The sequence below is a fragment of the Heloderma suspectum genome, chromosome 4, assembly GCF_057233095.1.
Source record: "Heloderma suspectum isolate Gila_16-S chromosome 4, 16-S_ref, whole genome shotgun sequence".
Classification (NCBI taxonomy): Eukaryota; Metazoa; Chordata; class Lepidosauria; order Squamata; family Helodermatidae; genus Heloderma; species Heloderma suspectum.
This window is the reverse complement of record NC_139461.1, coordinates 197,093,323-197,110,370: the sequence shown is the minus strand read 5'-3', so window position 1 is coordinate 197,110,370 and position 17,048 is coordinate 197,093,323.

Sequence of the window (17,048 nt, the reverse complement as noted above, 5' to 3'; positions counted from 1 at the left end):
GAAGGCGCATGTACAGCTCCGATTGGGCATGGAAAATCTGAAAAAGTCCTTTCTCACCAGAAAACTTCTCTGGCAAAGCCACCAGGCACTTGCGGCGGAGGGGAATCGGGGGTGGTGGGGGTTGAGCTGCAGCTTGCAGAGCCTGTATAGCACTTGTCAGTTGAGCCACTTGATCACATAGAGCATGGTTCTCTTGCGCGAGAGCTTGCACCACCGCGTCCATGGCAGCCTCCTGAGGCAATAGGAGAAGAGAGAGAGAGAGAGGAACGGGGACCAAGCTGTCAGGGGAGCCTTAGCTGCCTCTTGCAGTCCCCTCCAATAGCCAACTCAGGACACAGATGACGAGGATTCTTTCCAAGGCTTTATTCTTTTATTACTTTATGACTCTTACAGATACTAATCACTAGCGACTAAGCAAGGAACAGCACTGAGGAAAGATAGCAGAGTAGCCTAAGCTCCAGGTAAGGCAGTTGGTCCCCGTTTGAAGGAGAACTGTGGGAAGACTCTGAACTTATAGGCTATGGAGAGATCCTCCCTCTTTCCCTTGGGTCCTTGGGACGCAACTGTTGTTTGCATGCCAAACGAGCGCTACGCCTCCTTTCGGCGCCCTCCATCTGTCGTTGCTTGCTGCGTCTGTGCCGAACATCCAGCAAGCCCCCCTCCAGCGTGGTCTCACTGCCAGGGTCACTATCTATCCCAGGAATGCTGGCAGGAGGAATCTCTGCCAGCTGCTGTGCTTGTGAGAGATGAGCGTGCTCCTGTCCCATGGATTGCTGTTCTTCCTCAGAATCAGAACTGCTCTGGAGCTCTATGGGCTCAGTTTCCACCCTGACACAGGTTTAGTTGGTGGGTACAGGGGTGTTTTGTTTACCCTAAAGCACTTCCAAGCTCAGGGCCGACCCTACCATTAGGCAGAGTTAGGGATGGCGGAGAATTTCTCCCCGAACCTTCGGGAGGCCGAGCGCTGATGCATTCGGCCCCCCGAAGTTGGTTGGGAAATTCTCCGCCGGCCCCCCGCCCCCCCCGGGACGGGACTTACCTTTGGCGAATGTCCCTCTTGGCGGTGGGTCCCGGCGGCGGTTCGGCAGTGTTTCGTCGCGGCCGGGGGCGGCGGCCGGTCTCCTGACCGGCTACTGCCGCCGCCATTGCAAAAAAAAAACACTAAAGTAAAAAAAACCACAAACACCCGTGATAGGCTACGTAATGATTTACATAGCCTATCACGGCTAGATTTCCAAAGTCAGCCGTGATAGGCTATGTAAATCGTCACGTAGGCTATCATGGGTGACTTTGAAAAAAAAAAAAGCGCGTACGCAAATGGCGGCGCCCATGGGGCGCCGCCATTTGCGTTCCTTATTTTGGCACGTCTAGTCTACATAAAGATTTACGTAGACTACGGCGAAAATAAGGGCACGCTATTTGCGTTGGCCTTATTTTCGCCGTAGTCTACGTAAATGTTTACGTAGACTAGACGTGCCAAAATAAGGAATGCAAATGGCGGCGCCCCATGGGCGCCGCCATTTGCGTACACGCTTTTATTTTTTTCTAAAGTCACCCGTGATAGGCTACGTGATGATTTACGTAGCCTATCACGGCTGACTTTGGAAATCTAGCCGTGATAGGCTACGTAAATCATTACGTAGCCTATCATGGGGTCTTTTTTTTTTTTTTACTTTTTGTTTCGTGGCCAGGGAGACGGGGCGCTTCTCCCCGGCCTGAATTTTGGCCGGGCGAGGCGGGACGCCTCCCCCCCTCACCTGAACTTCGGGGGGAAAAGCGAAGTGCCTCCCCCCCACTGCGAAGCCAAGCTGCGAAAAGGTAAGTGACTTTCGTACATCCCTAGGCAGAGTGAGGCAGTTGCCTCAGGCAGCAGATGCTGGAAGACAGCAGCAGGTTTTGGAGGACAGAGCTGTGGGCCATGTGACCTGCTCTGTGCCCTTAAGTTAGCCCACTGTCTTCAGGTACCATGGAGGAGCAGTCCTACCACCAATATTCAAGAAAGTTTGATCTCCCAGTTCACTTGGCTTTTGTACATAGAATTGGAGGGGGGGGGTCCATTTTGTTCTTTGTCCTAGGCAGCAAAATGTCTTAGGCCAGCCCTGTCCAGGCTTTAGATTAGAGGTTAGGTCTTCTATTCAGTTTTAGTGGTTCACAGCCAAGTCTGCTCTTAGCAAGCTGCAGTCAGGGAGAGACTCCTCCCTCAGACTTCCTGTCCCCTGTCCCAAAGGCTTTCCTCTTCTAGACCCTCTGCACTTTCCTTCCATTATTCATGATACTATGAATAATTGTCTACTCTTTTATTGATTATGACTGCAAGTCCACTTTGAGCAGCCAACTGTGGTAAAAAAGCAGTATATAAATGCTGCAAATAATGAAATAAATATGGGAAAACAGAAAGTGAGGGCTGGGGGGGCGGGCAATAAGTGAAACAAGAAACATTGTGAATTAAAAAAAAAACCTATACAGTGGAGTGTGTACTAAATAAAACTTGCTGAAGATCACATGGACTTTTTTAAAAAATTGAGAAGAAGTTATTATTTTTGTAAAGAGGCAAGAGGTGAATCTTCTCCAGTTTTACTGTGAGAGTGACTGATTGCTTTGACTGCTATGAGACAAGTTTGCTGATATTATAATAGGAGCATATTATGGCAGGATAACAGGTGAGGACACATTTTTCACTGCTGCTATGGCTAAGTATTAGAAGTTCAAATGAGAAAACCTCTGTGGTTCAAAACTGGATTGGGCTTCAGTTGCCGCCACAAGCCTCCATAACACTTGTTGCCAATAGATTTGCAGAAAACAGTCTCAAGGGAACAGTGTGATGGATCACCTTTTCTTTGTACTGAGCCTGTTGATTTCTGACGACAACCTTTTTTCTCAATTGACAGGGCTGCAGCATTGTGCCAGATGAAATGTACAAATAAGTCGCTAATGGCAGATCGAAAGATGTTGGGAGTGGTCCATGTTATTTCATTCTGTCTAATTATAAAGATATTTGCATAATGTATGAATTCAAACATTGGCGCTGCTAAATAATGCACAAATATCCTCCCATCCTGAAATACATACTATTTCCTCCTCATGAATCACTTTGAGTGTATCATTCAGTTGTTGCTGCTGCTGTTGTTTTCTGGTTTAAAAATGCAGTTACAACTCCTCATAGATACGCATTTGGCTGGGAGAGGTCGCATCACTAGAAGCTGGCTAACTCTCCAAACTGTAAATGAAGTATGCATTATTAAATGAGCCGTGTTGTCCTCTTTTCAGAATGCATTACCATCAAAATACAAAACTTAGCATTCCAGAAATGTCAGAAAAGGATCCCTGAACGCTTCATTATCTGCCAAGGCTGGGGTGGGGTGGGGAGAAGCGAACAATTCTGTAGCTGAGGTCAAAGCCAAAGAAAGTTCCACACATACCAAAACGCTGGCTGCTTTGTGTTTACATGGGAGCCTTCTTCTGGAAGCTGGCGCAGTGGGTCCTTGATCTACATCAGAAGCAGTGGATATTATCATCTGTTCTCCCATTGAATCTAAACCTCTGTCGCATCTCTCAGGTTCAGGCCCACCACAATTACTGTCTTATTCCATTTTCTTCCATTTATAATATTCACTGATTGAGTGATAATGGTCATCACTTTCTACAGCGAAGCTAGTAAAAGGATCTCTGTGACAGCGCAACAGCAGTTCATGAAACAAAATGACAATAATTACGCAGGTAGATACTGCATAAAATTCTGCACTGCTGAACTTCCAGCCAAACAAGGAAGGTTGGAGTGAGATTAGTGAGAGGTAACACCATGCACTGTGGGATACTGCCAGCAATCAGATATCCCACAACAGGGATGGAAGTAAGCCCACAAACTGTGGGCCAATTTATCCTACCATGTTGATGTTATGAAGGCGGCCATAAATAGAGATGGACAGATCTGTCAATTTTGGTTTCTCTCAATTCCTCATTTCTCCGATGTTATGTCCAGTTGGTTCCAAATGTTGACAATTCATACACACACACACACGCACACATACACACACGCACACAGTTCACATGAAATTTCATAAGCATTTTTGCGTACATTTCTCCTAATACAGGCGCTTTTGTCTGCATTGTTGCCCAATATACATGTTTCAAGCAGTTTTCTTAATGTAATGCATTTTAATATTATTTTTCATTATATACATATATTTGTATGCATGGTTTGGCTAGAGAATGCCATTTAAAAATTCAGAAATTTGTACATTTTGAAGGATAACAGTTTCGGTTTGCATGCTGGTTGGAAAGGGTGAAATCTGGTAAGTCTGCATTAAAATGAGAACTGAATGAATGTCTCTCCCATGCCTAGCCACAAACGGCCACTATGCCCAGTGGAAAACCTTCAAAACACAGGTTGAACTAGAAGCAGTAGACTACAAACTTTACAGTAGCCCCCATAATACTCTGCTGATACTTTAATGTCAGGTGTTGAACAGGTACTCTGAGGCAATCTCATCCAATGCCTCACCACCCAACTCAAAGGAGGGGAAGCCACTCCAGGGAAGCCACTCCAGCCAAGGAAACCTCCTTAGAACGATACGCAGGAGTGAGACAGGTGGTAGTTTCTGATGCCTGTTAAAGCTTTGGGGTCAGACTTGCTCTTCTCGGCTGCAAGAACACCTTCCACTTTGCTGTTGTGTTTGTAGAATACCCGTCTCTCTGTCCACTTTGACTATAGCCATTACTCAAGGTATGTTGGATTATGTGCATGTGGACATCATGCCTCCTAACACTACAGCTCGGTGGAAGGGCAGATGCCTTGCCTGCAAATGGTCCCAGGTTCAGTCTCTGGCATATCCAAGGAGGGCTAGGAAAGAGTCCTGTGTGAAACCCTGGAAGGAATGTTGGACTAGATAGACCCATGGTCTGATCCATCATGGCTCTTCTTATGTTCTGAAGCTAGATCAATGGTGGGCAGCAGGTGGCTCACAATCTCCTGGTAGAACTCTGGGTGGCTTGCAGTGGAACAGCAAGAGTGTCCGACTCCCAGTTTTTTAACAATAGTAACGTCTTTTCCATTTAAAATAGGCTGCTGAAATGAAGAAAGCTCAGGGAAGCCAGGAGTTAACTTTTATGTGAAAGGGCTATAAGTTCAGTTCAGTTCAGTACTAAAACACATTTCTAGGGTTAGAATGTTCTCAGAAGCACCCTGTTCTTTAATATTTATTAGTTTGTTTGTTTGTTTGTTTCATTTCTATACCGCCCAATAGCCGAAGCTCTCTGGGAAGTTCACAGAAATTAAAACCACAAGATGCGGCATAAAATAATATAAAATATGAACACTTCGAACTACAATATAAAAGTACAACCAGAATAAAACCTAGCACCTTTGCAGAAATTTAAAATTCAGATTTAAAACAGCAGAGCTAAAAGACTAGAATGCTAAAATTTCTGGGAAAATAAATAGGTCTTCACCTGGTTCTGGAAAGAGTACAAGACAGGTGCCAGGCAAATCTCTCTAGGGAGCTCATTCCACAGCTGGGGTGCCACAGCAGAAAAGGCCCTCTTCCTGGTAGCCACTCACCTCACTTCCTTTGGCAGGGGCTCCCAGAAAGACCCTGAAGATGATCTTAGGGTCCAGGAAGGTACATATGGGAGGAGGCGATCCTTCAGGTAACCTGGCCCCAAGCTGTTTAGGGCTTTGAATGTTAATACCAGCACTTTGAATCGGGCCCAGACATGGACTAAGCGTACATCTTTTGCACCTGGCTCTGGTTGGTGGATCTTGGGGTTCTATTAAAAAAAAATGATGAACTCCTGAGCTAGATGGACCAATGGTATGGCTTTTTATACAGCAACTTCCCATGTTTCTAAAATCAACTCGTTGTGGCTTCAACTGTGGCAAAACAACCAAGTAGTTTCCCCCCACCCACTCCCATTCACTCACTCACTCACTCACTCACAGACCACACACCCAGACGGGAGCTGCTGCTTGCCCTTCTACCATAATCACCAGCATTGGAGCTACACAGCAATGCTGCTAGGGTGTCCTCTTTTACAGAAGGCCGTCCTCTATTTGAAGGTCTGTCCTATCCAATTCCGGTTTAAAGATAAAGAACCATAAGAACTGTTGCCCATCTGCAGTTAGCACCCGAACAGCAGACTGAACAGCTCACCTGGTTGCGGTCTTCCGTACAATGGTAATATCTACTACACTTCTATTTAAATAATAATAATTTCTCAGTTTGCATCTATAGAGATGAATTAGCATGTGCAAAATTTATGCAAATCTCTGTTCTCTTTTGTTTTGGTGTTGGGTTTCCTCTTTTTTGGCAATCCAGAAATGGCCACCCTAAATGCTGCCCCCTCTGCCTCCCCTTTCGCAAGCCATCATTTCATCCCTCCCCAACTCCTGACACTGCCTACAGGGTGGCAATCAACAGCCCTAGAAGCAATCAGCCTTCACCAGTAAATCCACATAATACTAAAGATGTAATACCCATTTGTATAAAATGATCTCTTCAAATATACTGTTCTGAATACCCCATCTTTATGGCTTTGTAATACTTCCAAACTGAAACAATTTCCCTTCATAACCGTAGGGTTCAAGATTTAAATATTGACTTCACACTCTTTTTGTCTGGCTGCTTTCTCTCGCACCATATTCCCCTTATCCAGCCCACATTGGTTTCCTGCCCTTTGAATTACTTTTTACTTACCGTGTAGCTACAACTAAATTTTACATTCAGATCTGAAGTCGGTAGATTCTCAAGCTTAAGTCAATTTTCTATTTGCTTTGGGTATGAAATAATAAAGTCTCCAGTGCACATCATCTTTTTAAAAGTGTGTCATCTTTTATGATTTGTCATTCTAATGCTAAAAGGTGTCTCTTCTATCTGCGCTCCTAACATTACTTTCCCCATAGACGCTAGCTCATATACATGCATGTAGAGAGAGTCCATTTATTCTGTCAAATGGATTTTCTGTCATTTCCCCCTTCCTGTCCTCTACTTACTGTTGTTGATAGTAAAGCAAATACATTTTTAAAAACCTAATAAACTGATACGATGGTTAAAAGGCTGCATTTTTCTTGCACTTATATAAAGCAATTCTGCATATCCTGCAGAACATTCCAAAATGGATCAGATCAACTTTAAACAGTCAGTTGTGAAGCACAGAAAATAGTGTCACCAGGTCTGCAAATTGTATATACTTGGGAAAATCAGCAAGGCGAAATGAACTATGAGAGTTTGCCAGGTACACAGAGTAAAAAAAAAGTTCTGAGGTAAACAAGCACTGACTGCAAAATCAAGGCTGACTGCAAACTAAATTATACAAAAGAACAGCAACATGGCTTCCCAGGCTGCATCCTGGAGTTGCGGGGGGGGGGGGGCATTGCCAATATGTCCTCAGATACTTGTGTATATTTGCAAACTGAACCCCCCACCATTTAATGCCCATTTCTTCAGGAGTCCATCTGTTGTCTGCTCCACTTTTTGATTTATGCTCCTCGGTCCCACCCCTTTTAGTACAGCCTTCCTTAACCTGGTGCCCTCCAGATATGTTGGACTACAACTCCCATCTCTCCCAGCCAAAATGGCCACTGGCTGGGGGTGTGGGAGATGTAGTCCAGCTTGACCCCATACTGGGGAACTGTGTAGCCCAACCCTCCAGTGTGTCCTTCAACGCCCCCTCTTCTGCTGTTCAAAAACGGATTTTAAGAAACCCCCTTGTCACGATTCCCTTAGCCCCCACTTCACTTCAATGCCCAAACATACACAGACGAGAGTCTTCAGCTTTTAATCCATTACTTTACAGGGTCATACAGATGCAAATTCTCAGAGACTCTCCATCTACAAAGGAATGCCTTCAGGGGATCCAAATGGAATTTACGAGAGTTGCCTGCCATTTGAAGAGGGAGGTGGTGTCGCTAGCCTAACGTAAGGTGGGGAGGTCCCTCTCTTGTCGTGAGGCCTCTAAGCGCAGCTTCTCAGGCAAAGCCAATTGGGTAGACCATCTAAGTTCCTCCCCTGCCTTCTCTCTCTTTGCTCTGCGCCTGCACCTGGCATCTATTAGGTCAACCTCGTGTTCACTGCCTCTCACAGTGGGGGTGAGGAGGGACCCTTGTGCTCAGCCATCTGGATGTTTGTAACCTGAGAAGCAGGCCTACTCATATCTGGACTAGCCTGGGAAAACACCTCCCCCATGTCTGATGGTTCTCCTTCAGAATCTGAACTGCTATCCCACTCCCTGAGCTCAGAAACACCCCTGACATCCCCTGCCCCCCTCAACCAGGGAAGCGCCTTATTATTCAGCACTGACAGTGAGGGGATTGTCAGGCAAAAGTGCCACTGACCCTTGCATTGCAATAGATGGTGGGGAGAGATTCCACACTTCTGTGGAGGCAGTGGAGGCAGTGGAGGCGGGGGGTTCACAGCCATCACCATGCAAGTGCATGAGTGCTGAGGAGGGATGTTGGAGAAACCCACAATGGAATCAAATGAGTTTGGGTTTCTAAGAATCCAACCCACAGATTCTACAGCAGACTGGCTTTTCCCGAGTCACACAGATTCTGTGGACTTATGGACTGGTGTTTTTTTTTTTTGCTTTCCAGAATCTTACACAAATGTCATCGTAGAAAAATACGTAAAATTAAAAAAACTGGCTGAAAATGGGCGTTTCCCCCATAGGCTAAAGCATGAAAATGCACAATTTGGAGGGATTTCTGCATTTTGGGAGGGATTTGTGTATTTTTGCAAGTGCACATTTGCATAAATGTGAATTAGCACTAGTGCAAATTTGCGCAAATTTGGGAAATTGGGAAAAATCCAGTTCTGTTAATGAGCATACGATAGAATGAAAGGCACCTGACAATCCATGAAATGCAGATGGAACAGATTTCACCAAATCTGTACATCCCTAGTACTGAGTGGATAATCGCCCCTGCTGATGTCAGCAGCCTGTGCCAGGTTAGCCATCCACTTAGCAATGATGTCATCAGATGAGGCTCCTGGTGGTGCCACAAGGTCCATTTAGAATCCCCTCCGAGTAGAACTTTTACTGTATTGGCTCCTTCTCTGTGGAATTCCCTACCAGCTGATTTTTATTTATTTATTATGTTATTTATTTATTACATTTATATCCTACCTTTCTTCCATGGCAGAACTCAAGGTGGCTACATGCGGTTCCCAGGTGGTCTCCCCTCCAAGCACTGACCAGACCCAGACTAGGGATGGCGGAGAATTCCACCACAGATTTCAGTGAGGCCGAATGCACTGGCATTCGGCCCCCCGAAACCCGTGGCGGAACAGCGCCCACCCCCCGCCACCCCACAGAATCCCCCTGGAACAAAACTTACCTGGGGCTCTGGCAGTGGTGGCAGCGGCGGCAGCAGCGGCGGCTGGTCTTTCGGCTGGCTGCTGTGGCCGCCATTTGCATCATGCCAAGCTGCCGTGATAGCCTTTCACGGCAAAGAGCAGGGATGTAGCCTATCATGGTAAAGAGCAGGGATGCAAATGGCAGCCACTGTGCTGTTTGCGCCACTGCTCTTTCCGTGATGGGCTGCGTAAGTATTTACATAGCCTATCACGGTAAAGGCAGCCACGCAAATGGTGGCCACTACGCCATTTGCGTGGCTGCCTTTACCATGATAGACTACGTAAATACTTACGTAGCCTATCATGGCAGCCTGGCAGGACGCAAATGGTGGCCGCTATGGCAGCCGCCATTTGTGTCTGCAGCAGCCCGGCTGCAGCTGGAACTCCAGCTGCGGACAGCCCTGGCCGGTGGCTCTGCGGAGCCGCCGTGGAGCAGAGCTGACCAGGGAGGATTCCAGGGGGAGGGATGGAGCACCTCCCCCCCACCGCGAATCACACCTGTGAAAAGGTAAGTGACTTTCGTACATCCCTAACCCAGACTTGCTTAGCTTCAGCAAGGTGGCTGCCTCACGGGCCTTCAGACTATGCCCTGGGGCATGATGCCAGGCAGGCACCAATAATGTCTACTAAAAACATTATTGAAACAAGCTTTTCCTGAAGCCACAGTTTTATTGTATAATTCAATTTTAAACATTTTTATTCTTTTGTTTGGATTCTTTTCTTCTTTACGGGTTACTGTTCAGGAATTCTTTTTAGATGTAGGGCAGTTTACAAATTTTGTAAATAAAGTAAAATGAATTTGCATGCCAACAAGGGCAGAAATTCCCCTCCCTCCTTTCCCCACCTCACAAATGGCTTCAGAGGCTGCCCTTTTCTTAAATCCCATCCCAGTATTTCTCTTGTTGACCTCTCCCATCTCATTTTATTTGTAAGCCATTATTATAAAAGAAACAAAACAAAGAAAACAATTCTTTGTTATGTATGCAAAGCGAGCCAAGAGATGCTTTTGCCTTGCTTCCCAACTGCAGGCACCATGAGGCCCAGAGCAAGCAAATCTCATGGCGGTGACAGAAAAGAGGCACTCTGCATGTTAGAGGGCCTGCCTCTCTCTCCTGGGTCCCCCATTTTGATTCCTGCCTTTAATACTGATAAGAAGTGACAGGAGTTGGGTAAAACAATCAAAACTTGAGTTGAGGAGCTTATAAACCTTTTGACGCTTCAATAAACCAAAAGGCAATATAAACCTTCACAAAAAACAGATCCATTTTCCCTTGAAGTGGCCTCAGAGGGTGGAAGAGACGCCCATTTGGAGGGCTTTCTGCTGTCTCCAGACAATGTTGTAACTCTCATTTCATAAATTTTAAATAAAAAATAAAGACTGAATTCTACATGGAGGGTTTTTAAAGGAATCTTTCATAATTTCTTAGGCAATGGTTGCTATCCCCTCAAGAGTACTTTATGCCTGCCTGCTTAAACATCTACAAATCAATATATAATATTTTGAAGCATGAGGTCTTAATTATCCATCTCCCTTTTAACCATGATCAAGGTCACATTTAGGGAAAATAGGCCCATTTTTAATGGATTGAATTCTACTTACAAAGTAAGTAACCCAACATTCTCAGCAAGTGGGTCAGTTCAGAAGGCTTTCTACGCATCCTGTACCTTTCATGTCCTCATTCGCAGAGGTATAGACTAGGATATGCAAATAAATGTTATCTAGGTGATGAAAACACCCTTAATATCATTCTGGATAGTATCCAACTCTGTCATTCCATTAGCGCAAATTATGTTGCGTTAGCAGAAACTAGGTTCTGAACTATGCGCAAGAGGAGAATCCAACTAAAGTTACATTTGTGCAAGCATGGTTGTCCAAGCGGTTGTGCCTTATCCTTGTCCAACCTGTTGCTCAACCTGTTGCACATAGCTCTTGTGCAAGCAGTTGTGAAACCAGTTCTACAACTGCTTGAACAACCGGTTGCACAAGGATAATGGGCAACTGCTTGTGCAACAGACTCAGCGGAGCTCCACTTGCTGTATTTGACTTTGTAGAACAACACTGCTGGATACTGCCCAATGTCTTTCAGCTCCCTAAACCATCATTGAAATAGTGGAGCAAACTACAGTTTACAGTTTATTTTCTAGGAGCCAGCTTCGAGGGAGGAAGGCAGCAAGATCTAAATGTGCCAGTGTTTGGGAAGAGTCTATATTTACTAGTGCATTCTGTTCTCAGTCTCTTTCTCACTCATCTAGTCCCATCAATGAATGCTTAACTAAGAGATGTCGGGGCTCACGTCCACTTGACATAACCTTTGACCTGGAAGTCTTCTCCAATAAGCAGCTCTCCAGGAAGCAAATGGTTCTAAATATTGAGCCAATTCCAAATAGAGCTGGTGAGAGTTCTCCTATCACTGCTCCCTATTAGTGCTGCTTCATATCTTCCACAGCTGAGTGCTAACATAGTAAGATGTTCTGGTGTTGCTATGTCATGAGGAGCCCTGGTTGATGTAGGGCACCCTTCCCCCAACCTCGTGCCCTCCAGATGTGTTGGACTACAACCCCCAGCCTAGAGCTCGGACCAGTGGAGGCTGGTGGCTCTGATGTCAGTGGGGTGGTGAATCCGCTCCAGGTTTCAGTCAGAAGTCTAAAGGAGCTATCCAAGGTACTCCGCAACTTAGATAGCTCCTTCAGAGTTCTGACTGGTTCTGACTGAAACCTGGAGTGGACTTACCACCCATCAGAGCCACCAGCCTCCATTAGCTAGGACTGATGGGTGCTGTAGGCCAAAACATCTGGAGGACCACACATTACCCATCCCACCCTGCTGTAGAGTAAAAAATGGGAAAAAAGTGTAGCTGCTAGTTATGTCTTTGAAGTAATGTATGCTTTGGGTCTAAGGTGAATGTGGGAACACAGGAAAAACACTGAGGAGAAGATAAAGAATGGTGAAGTGTGCGAGACAGGGAGAGAAGATGAGAAGGGAAAGAATTGTGAAGAAGGATGTAAGAGGAAGGGGTAACTAACCCCTAAAGACATCAGCATATATGGGGAAAGAAGAAACTGTCCTGCTGTCCTCTTGAGCAAACCTGGTGTTAGTTGTTTGGCCCAAGGTTTAAGTCAGCAACAGCAACTGGACAACTGGATTTTTGCACCCTTGCTGATTGTTTCTTTGACGTGTCAGACACCTCCCCTTTCCCTGCTTTCACTACTTATGGTGGCATTTGAAATCAGTCCATCAAATTGTTTTGTTTATACCCAATGGCCATTACAATATATATCACAAGCCATAATACACATGAACAAAGTAATTAACCCCAAAGGTGGTTCAACACAAAAAGTTTCAAAATACAAATCACCAAAACTAATGTAAAATCCCCCTATTCATTTAAATAATATATTTTTAAAAAACACACCTTAGTAATCAACACTGTTTTGATTCAAAATGGCTTGGATCTTTCTTGCTGTTGGTGCATACAAAGCTACCTGATCAGATACAAACTCACGTGCATAGGCCAGCAACCATCTAATTTTAAAAGCCTCTGGTTGACCTTCTAAAATATTCTGAAAAAAAGAAAGAAACTTATCCCTAAGTGAGTTATATAAAGGGCAATACAAAATGCAGTGGACAATGTCTTCAATCTGACCTGATCTGTACGCACAATGATAGTCATGTGTTGGCTTGTTAAAAAAAACCTGTCACATATTTTGTGGCCATCATTTGAAACAGATCTGAGTAAATGGATGTCCAAGAAGAACACCTGAAATCACCCAGGGCCAAAGACACTACATTTTTTTTTTCTAATCCCAAAATGGCTCTTGGTATCAGGGGAAAATCTCCTCTATAGTATTTGAATACTGTAAAAGTATCCCTTTTTGGCTGGGTTTGCATAATCATTTTGAGCCACGGTGGCTTAAATGAGCCACAATGGTTTAAGCCACCATGGCTCATGGCATGTGCTGGGTGCCCATTCCATAACTAACTTTCACTCATAGGTTTTCGTGTAATCTGAACCGGCAAGGGTGGATGTTGACATGGTTAACAAACCAGGGAAACAGCAAGAGGGGGAGGCACATACGTGTCACAAAAAAGAGGAGAAAAAAAGTTCCCAGGTGACTGAAAAATGTATTTTTTATTTTATTTTATTTATTAATTAAATTTCTTTATCGCCCATCTGACCTGTCAGCCGGCCACTCTGGGTGATGTACAATGGTACAATTTAAACAGTAAAATTATACATTAAAACATTATTTTAAAATACCCTAACCCACCCCAAATGCCTGCCTGAATAACCAGGTTTTCAGTGTGTGGCGGAAGCTCATTAAAGAGGGAGCACAGCAGAATTCCCTAGGGAGGGAGTTCCACAGAGTGGGAGCACCACAGAGAAGGCCCTTTCCCTCATCCTCACCAGCCTAGCTGTCCTGGCTGATGGGACAGAGAGAAGGCTGATGGGACAGAACTGTATAGGGTTTTAAAGGTCAAAACCAACACCTTGAATTTGGGCTGGAAAACAACTGGCAACCAGTGAAACTCCTTCAGCACTGGAGTGATGTGATCATGCTGGTGGCTGCCTTTAATTTTTATTCTCCCCAACGTGTTTTGGAAATTTCCAAAATTTGCTTATCTTTCTTCATATGTATCAAAAAGAAGCCTTCCAAAGCTTCTTTTCTCTTGAAATGAAAAGGATTATTTTTTATATATCTGAAGAAAGACAAGCGACCCCAAGGAAGGGAATTTACGAAATGCGTTGGGCAGAATAAGGCACCTGAGAATGGTTTTTCTCTTCTGGTTTGTGATGGTTAACAAACCACCCAGGACCTGTGGGCTGTTTTAGGGTTGTGGGTGGTTTGTTAAACATGCCAGTAACCCACCCTCACTGGGTTCCAACAACACAACAATCTACGGGCAGGGATTGGGTTACAGAACAGGCGTCCATTGGAACCTGACACGTGCCTCAAAATATTGTGTGAACCAGGTCTTTACCTCAGTTGGGAAACACTGAGTTTAAGCAGGATCCCTGCAGAGCCAGTGACAGGTCCACAGCAGCTGGTGCTGGGGTTCAGATCTTGCTGAAATGAACTACGGCTCACCAGGGCTCCTATCGAGAGCCTAGTTTCAGAACATAAGGATAGTTGTGCTGGATCAGAACAAACAAAGTCCTAACTAGTCCAGCCTCCTGTTTCCCACAGTGGCCAATCAGATGCCCTGATGAGAAGTCTACAAGCAGAACATGAGCACAAGAGCTCGCTCCCACTGTTCTTTCCCAGCAACTGGTATTCAGTAGTAGGGATGTTGGAGAAATCCACCACGGATTCAAATGAGGCCGGATTCAAAAGAATCAAGAATCCATGGTGGATCGGCACCACTTACCTCTGCTCCAGGAGGACTGGAGGCGGAATGGCATTCGGCTGCTTCTTGCCGGCCAGAGCTGTTCATCTCCTCCCTGCCGATCACCATTTCTTTTCCTTTTTTTAAAAAAAAATGGCCATCGGCAGGATGTGCCCATACACTTATATGCAAATAGAGCCATGAATCTTGCGTATAAGCCTATGGACACATAGACTTATATGCAAGATTCATGGCTCTATCTGTGTATAAGTCTATGGGCACATCCTGCTGATCACCATTTTTTTTTTTAAAGAAATGGCGATCGGCAGGGAGAAGGTGAACAGCTCTGGCCAGCAGGTGGCAAAGTAAGTGGCCCCCAAGCTGGGCTCCCCCCCCCCCGAATCCTGGTGGAGTGGAGCCGCTCCAGAGGATTCCAAGGGGGGAGGAACGGATCTCCTCCCCCCCCCCATGGATTCCCCACTGGAACGGACAGTGGGGTATCCGTACATCCCTATTCAGTAGCATGCTTCCTCTGAACACAGAGATTCCAACTAGTTCTGAGTAGAAATGGGAGGAGTGTGATAAGATAAGATTGGGAGAAGAAGGTTGGTGTACTCAAGGCAGGAGGAGACAATGTGATATTGAACCAAAGGGGTTAAACACCAAAGGGATGGAGGAGAAGAGATGGATTTTCACAGTACTATATATAGACAGAAATGACGATTTGGCAACAAATTGATTTACAGAGCAATTTTAAATTGAGGAGGGTGGATTTCCATTGTGGAGGAAATGCTGCAGCCAGGGCAGGTGGTGGTGGAGGTGGGGGCAGCATTTCCTTTCCTTTTCTTTTCCTGGGAGGTTTCTTTTAAAACATTTCCCTCCTATTTACACTAGGGCTGTGCACAGACCCCCACTTCACTTCAAACAAACACACACCTCTAGCCAAATAATGTTCTGACAGAGTCCTTTCCTCTCCAGTAACACCACCGGTCTCACAATGAGCAAACGGAGGCTGATCTCTCCAGTAAGTTAACTCTGGTATTCCTCCCCGCTCCAACACTGTCACTGATTGGAGACTGCTGGGTTATGTTCAGCCTTAATTTGGCAACTAGAGTTCCATTTGCCAAAGCTCCCTCCCTCCTCCTCCTCTGCCTCCTCCTCCACTCGCCTTCCCCCCTCCCTCTTCCTTTTCTGCCCCTCCAGGATCTCTCTCAAAATGATACATTTGGTGCCTCTGGCTCCCCTCCTTTTCCCCCTCTCTCCCTCCCTCCCTCCCAGATCTCTCTGAAGTTGATACATCTGGTGCCAGCCTGTCTGGGCTGCTCAGAAGGCACCAAAACAGCTACGAATCTCCGAGGTGGATGAGGCACCTCATCGATGAGCCACTTTGCTTTGGGGTGCCTCAGGGCTGTTCTGATCCACCTCGTATCATGCTGAGGCACCTCTGAATCAGCCCGCTTCTCCTCATTATTCAGGCTTCAGACTGAGGCAGTGCACAGCCCTAACTGACACCAATATGAGGGGAAATAACTATGCCAGCATTAGACTGGTGTAGTTCAGAAGCCCAATCCATAGGCATGTTGTCAGAACAAAAAGGCAGCTTTGGATCTTGTGGATCCAAGATGACCCTGACATATCTCTGACATATCTCCAGAATGCCCCGTTTCAAGCCCTACCATTGACAGGAACACCAGCAGCAATACCTTACACCAGAGGTGTTGAACCTCTTTCAGCTCAAGGACCAAATTCAGTTTTGGAGATGCTCTCGGGGGCCTTATTCCAGCATGGGGTCCGGACCAAAATACCAAAAACACCAGCATATTTTAGCTTGAAGCTCTTATTGCCAGTAAGAAGCAGAGACATCACCTTGCCGACTAAGGTCCGTCTAATCAAAGCTATGGTTTTCCCAGTAGTAATGTATGGCTGTGAGAGCTGGACTATAAGGAAGGCTGAGCGCCAAAGAATCGATGCTTTTGAACTGTGGTGCTGGAGAAGACTCTTACGAGTCCCCTGGACTGCAAGGAGGTCCAATCAGTCAATCCTAAAGGAAATCAACCCTGAGTGCTCATTGGAAGGACAGATACTGAAGCTGAAGTTCAAATATTTTGGCCACCTAATGCGAAGAGAAAACTCTCTGGAAAAGACCCTGATGCTGGGAAAGACTGAAGGCAAAAGGAGAAGGGGACGACAGAGGATGAGATGGTTAGATAGCATCACCGATGCTATGAATATGAACTTGAGTACACTCCGGGAGAGAGCGCAGGACAGGAAGGCCTGGCGTGCTATGGTCCATGGGGTCACGAAGAGTCGGACACGACTGAACGACTGAACAACAACAACAAGCCTTAGGAGAGGCATTTCAACCTTTGAGA